The following is a 15,953-nucleotide window of genomic DNA, read 5'->3' as shown; positions in this document are numbered from 1 at the left end:
CGCCCAATTAAGATGAAGAATTGTTATAAAGAGTTAAAGGCATTTTAAGCCGGCAAGGTGTGGCCATGTCTCGGTAGCATTGATGAATGTTAGCGGTTTAAAAAGATTCAGATTTAAGTCGGTGCGCATCTGGCGGGTTACAGATTGCTACTTAAGCCGCCATGGAGGGCTAATGGTGTCCGGCGGGTTGTGGTCTATCTCATAAAGTTGCCCGTACAGTTATAATTCACAAATAGCTATGATCCTATGAGTAAAAAAATTTGCTAAGTGCTGAACAAACAGGTTTTACAGATCAATTCTATTGCTTTGGATCTACAACAGTTCAGAAAGGAAAATAAATTGTAAACCTAAAGTTGCGGCAGTGGAAGAGTTCATGTGCTGAGATGAAATCATATATAGAGAAGGGGTTTTTTCTGATTGTAAAGGGACGCTAAACTGCTACCGCACGACCTCAATATCATATTCAGATCAAACTACAACAACCTAGAGGAAGAGGATGAAGGACAGTGAAGAACTCCGACAAACTGGGCAAACCCTAATGGAGATTTGTTACAAGGGAGGAGAAGTGCTCACTGACTGTTGAATAGTGGAGGAGCACCATCTCTCGGTGCGTTTAGGGTGATGCAGTGACTGGAGTTGATGAAGCTGGAGACGGAAGCGTTGGAGCTCGAGGTAGGGGTAAAAAGTGAGAAGATGGACCCCCTGCCCCTATTTATAAGGAGATGGATAAATGGCATGCACGGGAATCGAGGAGATCGAAAAAATGATTATATGGCTGTTTTTGGGAGATCCATTAAGATAAAGATCCATTGAGATATCATGGGCCTTGTGCAAAATTAATGTGAGATGACGTCATGGCGGGTTAACACAATTTTGAGATGTGGCGTCATGACGGATTATAATGAATTGATAAGGAATCAGTGATGGGATATTCTACTAAGTCGAGTTATGAAGATTGACGTGAACAAGTTCAAGTCAACCTGGGGCCCAATGTTGGGGATATAACTACTGGATATGACCCGCCTAGGAGGGGCCAGGTCATGCTACGGGCGACTTAAGATGAAGAAGCCCAAGAAGATATGAAGATGGTGGTTCATAAAGCAAGCTTATTAAAGGCCCAAGACCCGGAGGTGACCTGGGGCCCAAAGGGATGAGCCAACATATGTTTAACTTGTTCTGTAAGGCAAGTGTTGTTATAAACTGAGTCGGCCATGTCGTGTGAGCCGGCTGGGATTCTGCAAGACGCCAGGCCTCAACCTGTTTATATAAAGGTGAGACCCGGCGGCGGGTTAACTCAAAGGTGTCCCATCTTTCAGGCACTAGGTCAAGCGTATTCGCTCCCTGGTAATCGAAACACAAGAAATACAATCAAAAGCAGGAGTAAGCCTTTACCTCATTGAGAGAGCACTAGGTCAAGTGTATTCGCTCCCTGGTAATCGAAACACAAGCAATACAATCGAAAGTAAGAGTAGGCCTTTACCTCATTGAGAGGGGTCGAACCTGGGTAAAAACTCTTTGTGTCCTTTGTCCTGTTTAACCCCTTCAAGCTAACCTAGCCGTGATGGCTCCACACCTAAGTCCAATTGCTAGGACATCTGTCGTGTTAAATCCACAACAGTTCCCCTCAAGATAACTTTTGTCTATATTTGGCAGACCTTTCTTGAATACTATTAATGCTAAGGTAGACTACGAAAAGGATATTGTTACTCTTGGTCTAGGGGATATGTCTCATTATTTTAATTTCTCTAAATTTCGTAGACAACCCCATGATAAAGAATTGCCTAGTAAGGATGAAATTATTGGTCTTGCTTCTATTGCCGTGCCTCCTAATGATCCATTAGAACAATATTTGCTAGACCATGAAAATGATATGTTTATGAATGAAAGAAGGGAAATAGATGAAGTATTCTTTAAGCAATGACCTATTTCGAAACACAATTTGCCTGTTGAAATTCTTGGAGATCCTCCTCCACCCAAGGGAGACCCCGTGTTTGAGCTTAAACAATTACCTAATACTTTTAAATATGCTTATCTCGATGAAAATAAGATATATCCTGTTATTATTAGTGCTAACCTTTCAAAGCATGAAGAAGAGAAATCTATAATAACTAAATAGATGATCCCCACTAACCTATTTCTCTACACATACAAGATATACACATCAGCAAGCTTCTGATTGGTCCACATCACCCCACATGCACATGCAACCACGTTACCTCTCCCAGATGTGTGAACCGAACCATTTGTATTTGTCCCCACGTCTAATTACTAATCGTCCATTCCTTTGCCCTTCCACCTTCTGTAACTGAAGAGTCAATCTAATCATCCTTTTTATGATAAAAAACTGAAGAGTCCATCTAATATGCACACAAACAGGCCATGTGTATCCAGTAGTCCAGTACTCGAACCCTCCTGGAGAGTGACCCAGTGAGGCGTAGTGACGCTGCCAAAGGGCCAAGCGACCCCCGTGATCCAAGCACGACATACAGTGTGACCCCGGTGAGCCGCCCACGATCCCCGCGACGTCGCCCGACCTCGCTACCCGGCGTCCCCATCGGTGCCGCCACATGTGACCTCGGTGAGCCACCCGGCGACCCCCCTACGTGTGATGCCGCTCCGGCGACCCTCTCTCACCGCGTGTCCGTTTGTCCATCGACCACTTTAGCTGATGTATAGGAGGAGGCCAATTCCGTGGGCACTCTGTAATCACTGCAGGCCAACCTAGCCTTGCACCCCGTTGCATGTAAATCGAGCCTCCGTGGACCCATGCCCTGCACCCTGGCGTCGACCAGAGCTCCAGATGAGCCGCACGCACCACCATCAGTGTCCTCCCTCCACAACACCTGCACCAAAGGTGGAGGCTCTCCTTCCTCTATTTCTCTCCAGATCTGAGTGATTTTGTTGAGTTAGCCTGGGTTGCAAGCTCTGATTCGTGTGTGGCAGGCAATTTTTTTAGAAGAAAGCTCTATTCCATGGGCACTCTGTACTCTCCTATTCCATCTCCAGCCACTTCCTCCGGGGCAGCAAGTCCAGTTTCCAGCAATGTTGGCAAGCATTTTTCAAGACACGATGGATTCGTGATCATGTTTCCAATCCGGTTGGTTTTAATCCGAAGCACTAGATGGTGAAAAAATTCTCTTCATTTGTTTTCTTTAGTGTTCTTGAAGAAATAAACAAATGAAGCTTACCATTTATGACGTGCAACTAGAATCCTGTATCTTTCTCTATATACTCTCTCACTTACATATACATATATGTTAGTTTAGTAAAAAAGATTGGTATTTCTAATGCTGCCCATTGTTTTTTTTGCAGAATCAGAGTATATGTGATATTTCTGCACCGTCCGTATTTCTATTTACTTTCAGGTATGTAGTTGCCTAGCAGTTAGCAATTCATAAGTTAGACAAAGTATGTTTGTTTCATTAATTTTCATACTGCCACTTTTGATGGTGTCCATGATGCAGGCAGCAGTATCTAGCAGTTCCCCTCCCACTTCTTTGGAGTAGTTCCACATTCTATTTCCAACAGGTGGTTGTACCCTGTTCACATGGAATTGTTAAGTCCCCAAAACTCATCATGTTCTTACAGGTTTCTTCTCAGATTCTTTATGTACATAGAGCAAGTACTATGACTCAACACACTGTCTTCTAGGGCTAATTCTGCACCCGTTGTGTTTGAGAGAAGATATTTATTCTTCTTCTTTCACATTTAGCAGAAACAATTGCTGACACACGTGCTAGAATTTGGTGTGTATCCATCATGAATTCAATCAGCTTATTCATGTTCGCCACTACATCCATGTCTATTAAATCATGGATGCTTATGTCACTCATATTGGCCCCTAATATTTTAATGCAGAGATGAAGACTTGGATTTGCTTTCGCTTTGGGCTCATCATTTGTGCGAATATTTTGTATCTCGAGATTTATTGCACGTAATGGTGTTGATTAATCTCAGTTTATGAAAATGCAAATTGTATCTGGTAAGAATTTTGGTACAGTTTGTGTTCCAAGAATTTTAGTACAGTTTGTGCTTTTCAGAAATTAAGCTACCAGAAATGGTTAATATCATATTAAGGAAATGCAAATTGTGTCACTCTAAGGAGACTTAGTTAATTAGATTTTCATTCAGCTACTAGGAGTTCCTTTGTGGCCGCTATTTACTATCAAGTCTTGGGATAGCTGAAGAATAATGTGGAGAGAAGTCTTTTGTGAGCTGATTTGAGCCTAGGTACAGTTGTTCTCTTTCTTTCTCAACGCCATTTTATTTTTACTTCATGCTTCACATTTATTCTAGACATCAGTTAGTTGACTGAATAATGCGGTGAGTGATCTTTTATTGGATGATTGAGGTAAATGAATATTATGGCGATGGAAGCATTTGTCAGGTTGTTTCAGCTTACGTAGAGATTGTTATGTGATTAAGGCTTGAAGCTGCTCATTTCTGACAGGTTTGCATGAGCTCAAGGGCGGAGCCAGGCCAGTAGCACGCCCCGGGCCGCATTGAAAAACTGTTCATAGATTTGGGCCTCACGTCATGGGCCCTGTCTCCGCCCATGCATGAGCTCAAAGAAAAAGATACAGTGAAATCTTTCATCAGCTGATTTGACCTTTCTTATATTAATAGCACAAAGTCTCGCACATATGGGATGTTCTCTGATAAATGTGGCATCGCTTCTGTATTGAAGAACATTACTAGATGGGGCCAAAAGAGTAGTCTTTGTTGATCGATATGCTATTGCCACAACATTTATTTCATCGTTTATCAAAAATTTTGCCTTCTTCCTCGCTCTCTATTTATATCAGAATTTGGTGTGACATTCAAATGTATTTGAATGTGATTTGGGTGAACATACATTAGGAGTTCAAGTAGTTCTAGAATAGGAGACACCAGGATGGCAAGTAGAATACCAACCAAACCACCCCCTTATGATTCCGAGTGCCACATATCATGCCAAGTTTTGCTCTATGTACCTTTCATCGTATAATAACTATCAACTTGATCAAAAAGGGACGAGGAATGAAAATCTTGAAGGAAAGGCTAAGGCATACTCTCTTTGTCATGATGCTACTATTCATACATAATATTTGCACTATTAGGCCCGCTGCAATGCGCGGGGCATCATCTAGTTATTGAAAACTCTGAAGAAGCACCATGCCGCTATTGGATATACTCTTGATGAATTAAGGTCATTAGTCCCACTCTATGCCAGCACAAAATAAAACTGGAGAAAGATGCTAAACTAGTTGTTGATAATCAAATACAGTTAAATCATAAGATGAAAGAAGTGGTAAGAAATGAAATACTAAAGCTTCTGGAGGCAGGTATAATTTATCCTATTGCTGATAGTCAGTGGGTAAGTCCCGTTCATTGTGTCCCTAAGAAGGGAGGTATTACTGTTCTTCCTAATGATAAGAATGAATTGATCCCACAAAGAATTGTTACAGGTTATAGAATGGTAATTGACTTTTGCAGATTGAATAAAGCTACTAGAAAAGATCATTACCCTTTATCTTTTATTGATCAAATGCTAGAAATACTATCCAAACATACCCATTTTTGCTTTCTAGATGGTTATTCTGGTTTTTCTCAAATACTTGTGTCAAAAGAGGATCAGGAAAAGACCACTTTTACTTGCCCTTTCAGTACTTTAGCTTATAGACGTATGACTTTTGTTTTACGCAATGCACCTGCTACCTTTCAAAGATGTATGACTGCTATATTCTCTGACTTTTGTGAAAAGATTGTTGAGGTTTTCATGGATGATTTCTCCGTTTACAGAACTTCTTTTGATGATTGCTTAAGCAACCTTCATCGAGTTTTGTAGAGATGCGAAGTAACTAATCTTGTCTTGAATTGGGAGAAGTGCCACTTTATGGTAAATGAAGGTATTGTCTTGGGGCATACAATTTTTGAAAGAGGTATTGAAGTTGATAAAGCTAAAGTAGATGCTATTGAAAAGATGCAGTGTCCTAAAGATATTAAAGGTATAAGAAGTTTCCTTGGTCATGCTGGTTTCTATAGGAGGTTTATTAAATACTTCTCTAAAATTTCTAGGCCTCTCACTAACCTCTTGCAAAAAGATGTTCCTTCTGTTTTTGATGATGATTGTATAGAAGCATTTGAAATACTTAAGAAAGCCTTGATTTTTGCACCTATTGTTCAGCCACCTGATTGGAATTTACCCTTTGAAATTATGTGTGATGCTAGTGATTATGATGTTGGTGCTATTCTAGGGCAAAGAGTCGATAAGAAATTGAATTTTATTCAGTATGCTACTAAAATTCTAGACAGTGCCTAGAGAAATTATGCTACTACTGAAAAGGAATTTTTAGCAATTGTATTTGCTTGCGATAAGTTCAGACTTTATATTGTTGATTCCAAAGTAACTGTTCACACTGATTGAGGGAGTCCTAGACTAGGGGGTGTCCGGATAGCCGAACTATCACCGTCGGCCGGACTCCAAGACTATGAAGATACAAGATTGAAGACCCCGTCCCGTGTCCGGATGGGACTTTCCTTGGCGTGGAAGGCAAGCTTGGCGATACAGATATGTAGATCTCCTACCATTGTAACCAACTCTGTGTAATCCTAGCCCTCTCCGGTGTCTATATAAACCGGAGGGTTTTAGTCCGTAGGACGAACAACAATCATACCATAGGCTAGCTTCTAGGGTTTAGCCTCCTTGATCTCGTGGTAGATCTACTCTTGTACTACCCATATCATCAATATTAATCAAGCAGGAGTAGGGTTTTACCTCCACCGAGAGGGCCCGAACCTATGTAAAAACATCGTGTCCCTTGTCTCCTGTTACCATCCGCCTAGACGCACAGTTCGGGACCCCCTACCCGAGATCCGCCGGTTTTGACACCGACATTGGTGCTTTCATTGAGAGTTCCTCTGTGCCGTCACCTATAGGCCCGATGGCTCCTTTGATCATCAACAACAACACGGTCCAGGGTGAGACTTTTCTCCCCAGCCAAATCTTCGTATTCGGCGGCTTTGCACTGAGGGCCAATTCACTTGGCCATCTGGAGCAGATTGAAGGCTACACCTCTGGCCATCAGGACAGATTTGGAAGTTTGAACTATATGGCTGACATCTGCGGAGACTTGATCTTCGACGGATTCGAGCCACAGCCAAGCGCGCCGCACTGTCACGAAGGGCATGATTTAACTCTGCTGCCGGACAGTTCCCTGGAGGCCGCACAAGAGTCCGCTCCGACCCTTAGCCCGGAGCCGACTGCACCGCTTGAGGATGGGTGGCTGGACACTGCCTCGGGGGCTGCTACCTCTATGGCGATAGAGCCGAATACTGACCCTGTCCCTTGTAAAGCTCGTGACTCCAAGGTTGCCGGACTCCTCTCCGGACCCTGAACCTTCCGCGCCCCCGCCGACCGAATCCGATTGGGCGCCGATCATGGAGTTCACCGCCGCGGACATCTTTCAGCACTCGCCTTTTGGCGACATCCTGAATTCGCTAAAGCATCTCTCTTTATGAAGAGAGCCCTGGCCGGATTATGGTCAGGACGGTTGGGATGTGGACGATGAAGAAATTCGAAGCCCACCCACACCCACTTCGTAGCCACTGTCGATGACTTAACCGACATGCTAGACTTCGACTCCGAAGACATCGACGGCATGGACGACGATGCCGGAGACGACGAAGAACCAGCGCCTATAGGGCATTGGAAGGCCACCTCGTCATACAACATATACATGGTGGACATCCCAAAGGATGGGAATGGCGATGGAACAGCGGAGGACGACCCCTCCAAGAAACAGCCTAAGCGCCGGCGTCAGCGGCGCCGCTCTAAATCCCGCCATAGAAAAAATGGAGATTCTGGCACCGGAGACAATAACACCCCGGACAGTGCCGAAGACAACCCCCTCCAGCAAGATTCAGCACAGGAGGACGGGGAAGCCAGGCCTCACGAAAGAGCGGCGGATAGAGAGGTAGAGGACGATAATTATATGCCTCCCTCCAGAGACGAGGCAAGCCTCGACGACGACGAATTTGTCGTGCCTGAGGATCCCGTCAAACAAGAGCGTTTCAAACGCAGGCTTATGGCCACGGCAAGCAGCCTCAAGAAAAAGCAGCAATAGCTTAGAGCTGACCAAGACTTGCTAGCCGACAGATGGACTGAAGTCCTTGCGGCCGAAGAGTATGAACTCGAACGCCCCTCCAAAAGCTACCCCAAACGCAAGCTGCTACCCCGATTAGAGGAGGAAGCACATAAACCTACATCACCAGCGCACAATACGGCCGACCGGCCACCTCGTGGCTGCGACAGAGAGGCCTCTAGGCCCTCCACTAAAGCCACACCCCGGCGTCTCTTGAAAAGTACAAAGCCATGCGGGAATGCGCCGGACCTGCGAGACATATTGGAGGATAAGGCAAGACAAACAAGATCAATATATGGATCGCGTGGGCGCCCTACGATACGTGACGACAACCTTCATGCCGGATACAACAATTCTGGCCGGGCTGAACACAGTAGACAAAGCTCGTTTGAGCTGCGTCGTGATATAGCCCAATACAGAGGCACCGCACACCCACTATGCTTCACAGACGAAGTAATGGATCACCAAATCCCCGAAGGTTTCAAACCCGTAAACATTGAATCCTACGACGGCACAACAGATCCTGCGGTTTGGATCGAAGACTATCTCCTTCATATCCACATGGCCCACGGTGATGATCTACACGCCATCAAATACCTCCCACTCAAGCTTAAAGGACTAGCATGGCATTGGCTCAACAGCTTGCCAGCAGAATCAATTGGGTGTTGGGAGGACCTGGAAGCCGCATTCCTTGATAACTTCCAGGGCACATATGTACGACCACCAGACGCCGATGACCTAAGCCACATAATTCAGCAGCCAGACGAATCGGCCAGACAATTCTGGACACGGTTCTTAACCTAGAAAAATCAAATCGTCGTCTGTCCGGATGCAGAGGCCCTTGCAGCCTTCAAACAGAACATCCGCGACGAGTGGCTTGCCCGACACCTAGGACAGGAAAAGCCGAAATCCATGGCAACCCTCACATCACTCATGACCCGCTTCTGTGCGGGAGAGGACAGCTGGCTAGCTCACAGTAACAACCTAACCAAAAACTCTGGTAGTTCGGATACCAAGGATGGCAATGGCAGGTCGCATCGCAATAAGCACAAGCGCCGCATTAACGACGATAATACTGAAGATACGGCAGTCAACGCCGGATTCAGAGGCTCTAAACCCGGTCAGCAGAAAAAGGCATTCAAAAGAACTACTCCGGTCCCGTCCAATTTGGAACGGATACTCGATCGCTTGTGCCAGATACACGGCACCCCCGAAAAGCCAGCTAATCATACCAACAGGGATTGTGGGGTGTTCAAGCAGGCAGGCAAGTTAATTTCCGAAAACAATGACAAGGGGCTGCATAGAGATGACGAGGAAGAGACCCGGCCGCCGAACAATAGAGGACAGAAGGGTTTCCCCCCACAAGTGCGGACGGTGAACATGATATACGCAACCCACATAGCCAAAAGGGAGTGGAAGCGTGCACTAAGGGACGTATACGCGATGGAGCCAGTCGCCCCAAAGTTCAATCCGTGGTCCTCCTGCCCGATCACTTTTGATCGAAGGGACCACCCCACTAGCATCCGCCATGGCGGATTCGCCGCATTGGTCTTAGACCCAATCGTCGACGGATTTCACCTCACTAGAGTCCTGATGGACGGCGGCAGCAGCCTGAACCTGCTTTATCAGGATACAGTGCGCAAGATGGGCATAGACCCCTTCAAAGGCGTCATACCAGGTGTAGAGGCCAATTGTACAGGCTCAGTTACACTTGAAGTGGTCTTCGGATTCCCGGATAACTTCCGAAGCGAGGAGTTAATCTTCGACATAGTCCCGTTCCGCAGCGGCTATAATGCACTGCTTGGACGAACCGCATTTGCAAAGTTCAATGCGGTACCGCACTACGGAGACCTCAACCTCAAGATGCCAGGCCCTCGAGGAGTCATTACGGTCAACGGAAACACCGAATGCTCTCTCCAAACGGAGGAGCATACAGCGGCTCTCGCGGCGGAAGTACAAAGCGGCCTCTTAAGGCAATTCTCGAGTCCGGCTGTTAAACGGCCGGACACCGTCAAGCGCGCCCAGAGTAACCTACAACAAGACCACCTGGCATGTTTCGAGCACGTGTAGCAATGCGGCCCCAACCCCAGCCCTCGTGAAATCGCGAAACCAGTACCACGCGTACATAACTACGCTCTGGAGATACCATGGGCACAGGGGGAGGGGCACGACCACGGCATGCCCAGAGTGCGGCTCAACCACACCAGGGGCTCCCAAATGTGTCATTCTTTCTTTTCCCTTATTCTCAGGACTCTGTTTTCTAGAAGCCCTGTCCGGCAATAGACTTGCCGAACTCACGATGCAACAACCAGGGAAGCAGAAAAGCTACGTCGAGTATCCAGGTGGTCTCCATTACGAGCATTATACCTGTTTTACATACCATTCCGCAGCCTACCCCTGGAGGGGGACATGTTAAATAGTCCCATCCCTTGCTTATCGCACTATTTGTATCGTTCTGCTTTCATTGCAATATTTTTTTTGAATAAACAATGCATCGCTTTTTGCCTATCATTGCATTACTTTTTCTATCTATATATGTTCACTTATGACATGTTGCATCTGTACGCTTTGGTACGGCCAAATACACCAGGGGCTTAAGTTCCCCAAATTATGGTGTGATAAGTCCGAACACTTTCACAAGTGCGGCACCCCGAACTTATAGCATTATATGCATCAGCTCCAAATCATGTCTTGGGTCAATAGTTGGGTTTGCCCGGCTCCCATGTTTTGGTACCTTACATTCCGTTATATCGGCTAAGGTAGCGCTGGGAGAACCACTACGATTGTGCCTCAGTTGAGCTGGGTCGAGCACCTCAGTGGAGAAAGCTAAAACTGACCGTCATGATAAGGCGAGAGCTGGTCGCTATTCGAGAGGTTTTTTCGAGTCCCTAAAGACTTATGCCGCTTAGAGCGAGGAGCCAGCTTTGTCCGGCCCAGGCATGGATAGCGCCCTGAATTCGGCCTTCCGAACACTAGGGGCTTCGCCGAAATTTAAAATTATAGAATTCTATGGCTAAGTGGGAGTGTTCAAGCATTATAAGTCCGGTTGCCTTGTTCGTTGTGTTGAGCGCCTCCCTCGAAGGACCCAAAAATGGGCAAAAGAGCGCTCAAGTTTATCCCGAACACCCCAGCACTCGTGGCATGGGGGCTAAAGCCAACGACTTGCCATCTCTCAAATTTGATAAGCAACCGCACAGAAGGTAATATTTTAAATTAACAAGCGTTGCTTCACGCATATGAACAAGTTTTCAGCGCACAGGATAACAAAATGCGAGTCTACTAAAAAATTACATCTTTGGAGCATTCACCCACTATAAGGCGGGGACCCTTCAGGACACCCTTATAATACATCTCGGGCGTGCGATACTCCTTGCCCGGTGGTGGTGCGTCCGTCACAAGCTTCTCAGCGTCCATCCTGCCCCGGTGCACTTTAGCACGGGCAAGGGCCCGACGGGCACCTTCAATGCAGGTGGATTGCTTGATGACTTCAACCCATGGACATGCATCCACCAGCCGCCGCACCAGACCGAAGTAGCTCCCAGGCATGGCCTCTTTGGGCCATAGCCGAACTATGAGGCCCTTCATGGCCTGTTCGGCGACCTTGTGGAGCTCGACCAACTGCTTCAGTTGGTCGCTCAGGGGCACCGGATGTCCGGCCTCAGCATACTGAGACCAGAATACCTTCTCCGTCGAGCTCCCTTCCCCAGCCCGGTAGAATGCGGCAACATCGGACACACTGCGGGGCAGATCTGTGAACGCTCCTGGAGAGCTCCGAATTCGGGTAAGTAACAAGTAATGCACTTTTACATGCTTGCTTTGCATGAAGAATGCCTTACCCGCCGCTATCTTATTTAATGCCTCAATTTCCTGGAGGGCTTTTTGGGCTTCGGCCTTAGCGGCTTTGGCACTCTCAAGAGCCGAGGCGAGCTCGGACTCTCGAGTCTTCGAGTCACGCTCCAAACTCTCGTGTTTTTCCACAAGAGCCTGGAGCTCTTGCCGCACCTCCGCCACACGCGCCTCCTGCTTCTCTCGCTCAGTGCACTCCACGGCCGCATTGCGTTCGGCCTCGGATACCGCCTCCTTCAGGGTGGCCACCTCGTTCGTGGCCCCTGCAATACTCATGTTATTCCTGTCATTTTTTGCAACCAAATCCTTTTCTATAAGGTATTACTTTAATAAGGTACTACTTACCTTCCTTGTCCTCGAGATGCTTCTTGGCACGGCCGAGCTCGTTCTCAGACCGCTCGAGGCTTTGCTTCAATGCATTGACCTCCGTAGTCAGTGCGGCAGAGGTCAGCAGCGCAGCCTGCATTACCATATTGACATATTTGCGTTAGACTCTTGCGTATATCTTTTCAGATCCTCACTTCGACTTTTCTTTCTGAACACCAAACTGAGCATCAGGGGCTACTGTCTATGTGGTATTATTTTTACATATCTTAAATTACTTACCTCAAAGCCTGTTAGAAGGCTGGTACAGGCTTCAGTCAGCCCGCTCTTGGCGGACTGAACTTTCTGGATCACCGCACTCATAACAGTGCGGTGCTCCTCGTCGATGGAAGCGTCGTTGAGCGCCTCCAGCAAATTATCCGGCGCCTCCAGTTGGACAGAGGCCACCGGCGTCGCAGTCTGGCCCTTCTTACGAAGGGCCCGCCCACCGGACTTCGAAACCTTTGTAGGTTCCGGTACAGAGTCCGGCACAGGGCCGGACCTGGAACCCTCCGGGGTTCCGCCCTCTTTTCTCCCAAAGTCCGGGAGGTCGCCTTGCGGCGCCTCCAGGACCACCTCCTCCTGGCTGGGCCCCTTCTGGGACACCACCTCGGCGTCGCCTGCATCACGGGGAGTGGAGGCGGTCGGAAGTGAAGTGCTATTCACATCCGACGAACCCAGGGACCCGCTCGATGAAGCGGGGAGATCGTCCTTGGGCGGGCTACAGGGTTGTATTCGGCATTAGAAGACACTATGCGACAAAAGAGAAATCATGGGTTATTATGGAATCCGGACACTTACGATCTCACCAGGGGCTTGGCCCTCAAAGGACACTCCTCTTCGCCGTCGTCGGCGTTGGTGGAACAGTCCGGAGGAAGGGTCCTTCCCTTCTTGGACCCTTCGGCCTCCCCCGTTGGGGAAGCCTTCCTCTTCTTCTCTCCCCCCGCTGGGGGAGAGGCCTCCTTTTTCTCCTCCTCTTCTTTGTGGGAGGAGTCTGCCTCGGAGTCATCGGACGATGAGTCCGATAACACCTGGCGCTGGGAACTCCTCTGAGTTCCCGTGGCCTTCTTCTCCGGCACCACGTAAGGCGCCGGAACTAGCAGCCCCGTTAATCGGGCATCTGCTGGGTCTTCTGGCAAGGGAGCCGGACAGTTAACCTGTCCGGACATCTTCTGCCAGGCCTGTTAAAGGTAAAGGGAGTTTAGATCCCGCATAGAGTCAAACTATGGAAAACAAGTGTTCTGTAAAGGGTAAAATAGCTTACCTCACCGGCTTGACGCTGCGAGATGAATCCGCGATCTTCGGTAGCGGATGCGGAAGCCTCGGCGCCCTTGAACAGCACCCTCCAGGCATCTTCGTACGTAGTGTCGAAAAGCCTGCTCAAGGTCTAGTGCTGTGCCGGATCGAACTCCCACAAGTTGAAAGGCCATTGTTGGTATGGGAGAATCCGGCGGATGAGCATGACCTGGACTACATTGACAAGCTTGAGCTTCTTGTTCACTAGGGTTTGGACACAGGATCGGAGTCCGGTCAGCTCCTCTGAATCGCCTCACGTCAGGCCCTTCTCTTTCCAGGAGGTGAGCCGTGTGGGGATGCCAGATCTGAATTCGGGGGCCGCTGCCCATTCGGGGTCACGCGGCTCGGTGATGTAGAACCACCCCGATTGCCACCCTTTGATGGTTTCCACGAAGGCGCCCTCGAGCCATGTAACGTTGGGCATCTTGCCCACCATGGCACCTCCGCACTCTGCTTGGCACCCGCCCACAACCTTCGTCTTGACATTAAAAGCCTTCAGCCATAAGCCGAAGTGGGGCTGGATGCAAAGGAAGGCCTCGCACACGATGACGAACGCCGAGATGTTGAGGATGAAATTTGGGGCCAGATCATGGAAATCCAGGCCATAGTAGAACATGAGCCCCTGGACAAATGGGTGGAGTGGGAAGCCCAGTCCGCGGAAGAAATGGGGAAGGAACACCACCCTCTCATGGGGCCTGGGGGTGGGGATGAGCTGCCCCTCGTTGGGGAGCCGATGCGCAATGTCGCTGGACAAGTATCTAGCCTTGTGCAGCCTTTTGATGTGCCCCTCCGTGACGGAGGAGGCCATCCACTTGCCTCCCGCTCCGGACATGGTTGGAGAAGGTCGAGGCAAGATATGCGGACTTGGGCGCTGGAGATCAAGTGTGCGGAGATGGATAAGCAAAGGAGGAAGAAGGCGTAGGTGAAAAGGTGGATCCTTATCCCCTTATATATGGGCAGACGAAACTATGCGTCCCCACTAGCCTGGTAAAACTCGCTTATCTCCCAAGCGCCGCAATCAATGGCGCGGTTGGGTTACCCATGCCCGTATTGATGAGAATCCCGGAATACCGGGACATGATCTCTGCTTCGACAAGACGTGCCAAGGAAACCGCTTCGCTAAACGCGCTGAGGTGGAACGATAAAAACAATTCGAATAAAGGCCTGGCCATGGCGTGACGTCATGCCATGAAATACGTCAGCAGATTGAACTTGTGTAAATATTATTCTCTGTACGGTGGTATGTGGAGCTTATTTTGCAGAGCCGGACACTATCCTGGTGTTCACAATCTTCTATGAATTATTCGGAGGAGGAACCCGCCTTGCAATGCCGAAGACAATATGCGCGCCGGACTCGTCGTCATTGAAGCCTGGTTCAGGGGCTACTGAGGGAGTCCTGGACTAGGGGGTGTCCGGATAGTCGAACTATCATCGTCGGCCGGACTCCAAGACTATGAAGATACAAGATTGAAGACCCCGTCCCGTGTCCGGATGGGACTTTCCTTGGCGTGGAAGGCAAGCTTGGCGATACGGCTATGTAGATCTCCTACCATTGTAAGCGACTCTGTGTAACCCTAGCCCTCTCCGGTGTCTATATAAACCGGAGGGTTTTAGTCCATAGGACGAACAACAATCATACCGTAGGCTAGCTTCTAGGGTTTAGCCTCCTTGATCTAGTGGTAGATCTACTCTTGTACTACCCATATCATCAATATTAATCAAGTAGGAGTAGGGTTTTACCTCCACCGAGAGGGCCCGAACCTGGGTAAAAACATCGTGTCCCTTGTCTCCTATTACCATCCGCCTAGACGCACAGTTCGGGACCCCCTACCCGAGATCCGCCGGTTTTGACACCGACACTGATTATGCTGCTATTAAATATATTATGAAAAAGAAAGATGCTAAACATAGACTTATTAGATGGGTTCTCTTGCTACAAGAATTTGATTTGCATATGATTGATAGAAAGGGAGCTGAGAACCCCGTTGCAGACAACTTGTCTAGGTTAGAAAATGTTCTTGATGACCCAATTAGCTGTCATAAATGCTTCTCGTAATACTCCATGGTATGCTGATTATGCTAATTACATTGTTGCTAAATTTATACCACCTAGTTTCACATACCAGCAAAAGAAAAAGTTTGTATATAACTTAAGACATTACTTTTGGGATGGCCAACATCTTTATAAAGAAGGAGTAGATGGTGTTATTAGATGTTGTGTACCTAAGCATGAATAGGAACATATCCTACGCAAGTGTCATTCTGAGGCCTACGGAGGACACCACGCTGGAGATAGAACTGCACATAAGGTGTTGCAATCCAGTT

This window comes from Triticum aestivum, chromosome 2B, assembly GCF_018294505.1.
Source record: "Triticum aestivum cultivar Chinese Spring chromosome 2B, IWGSC CS RefSeq v2.1, whole genome shotgun sequence".
NCBI classification, from domain to species: Eukaryota; Viridiplantae; Streptophyta; class Magnoliopsida; order Poales; family Poaceae; genus Triticum; species Triticum aestivum.
Note: the sequence above shows the minus strand (reverse complement) of the source record.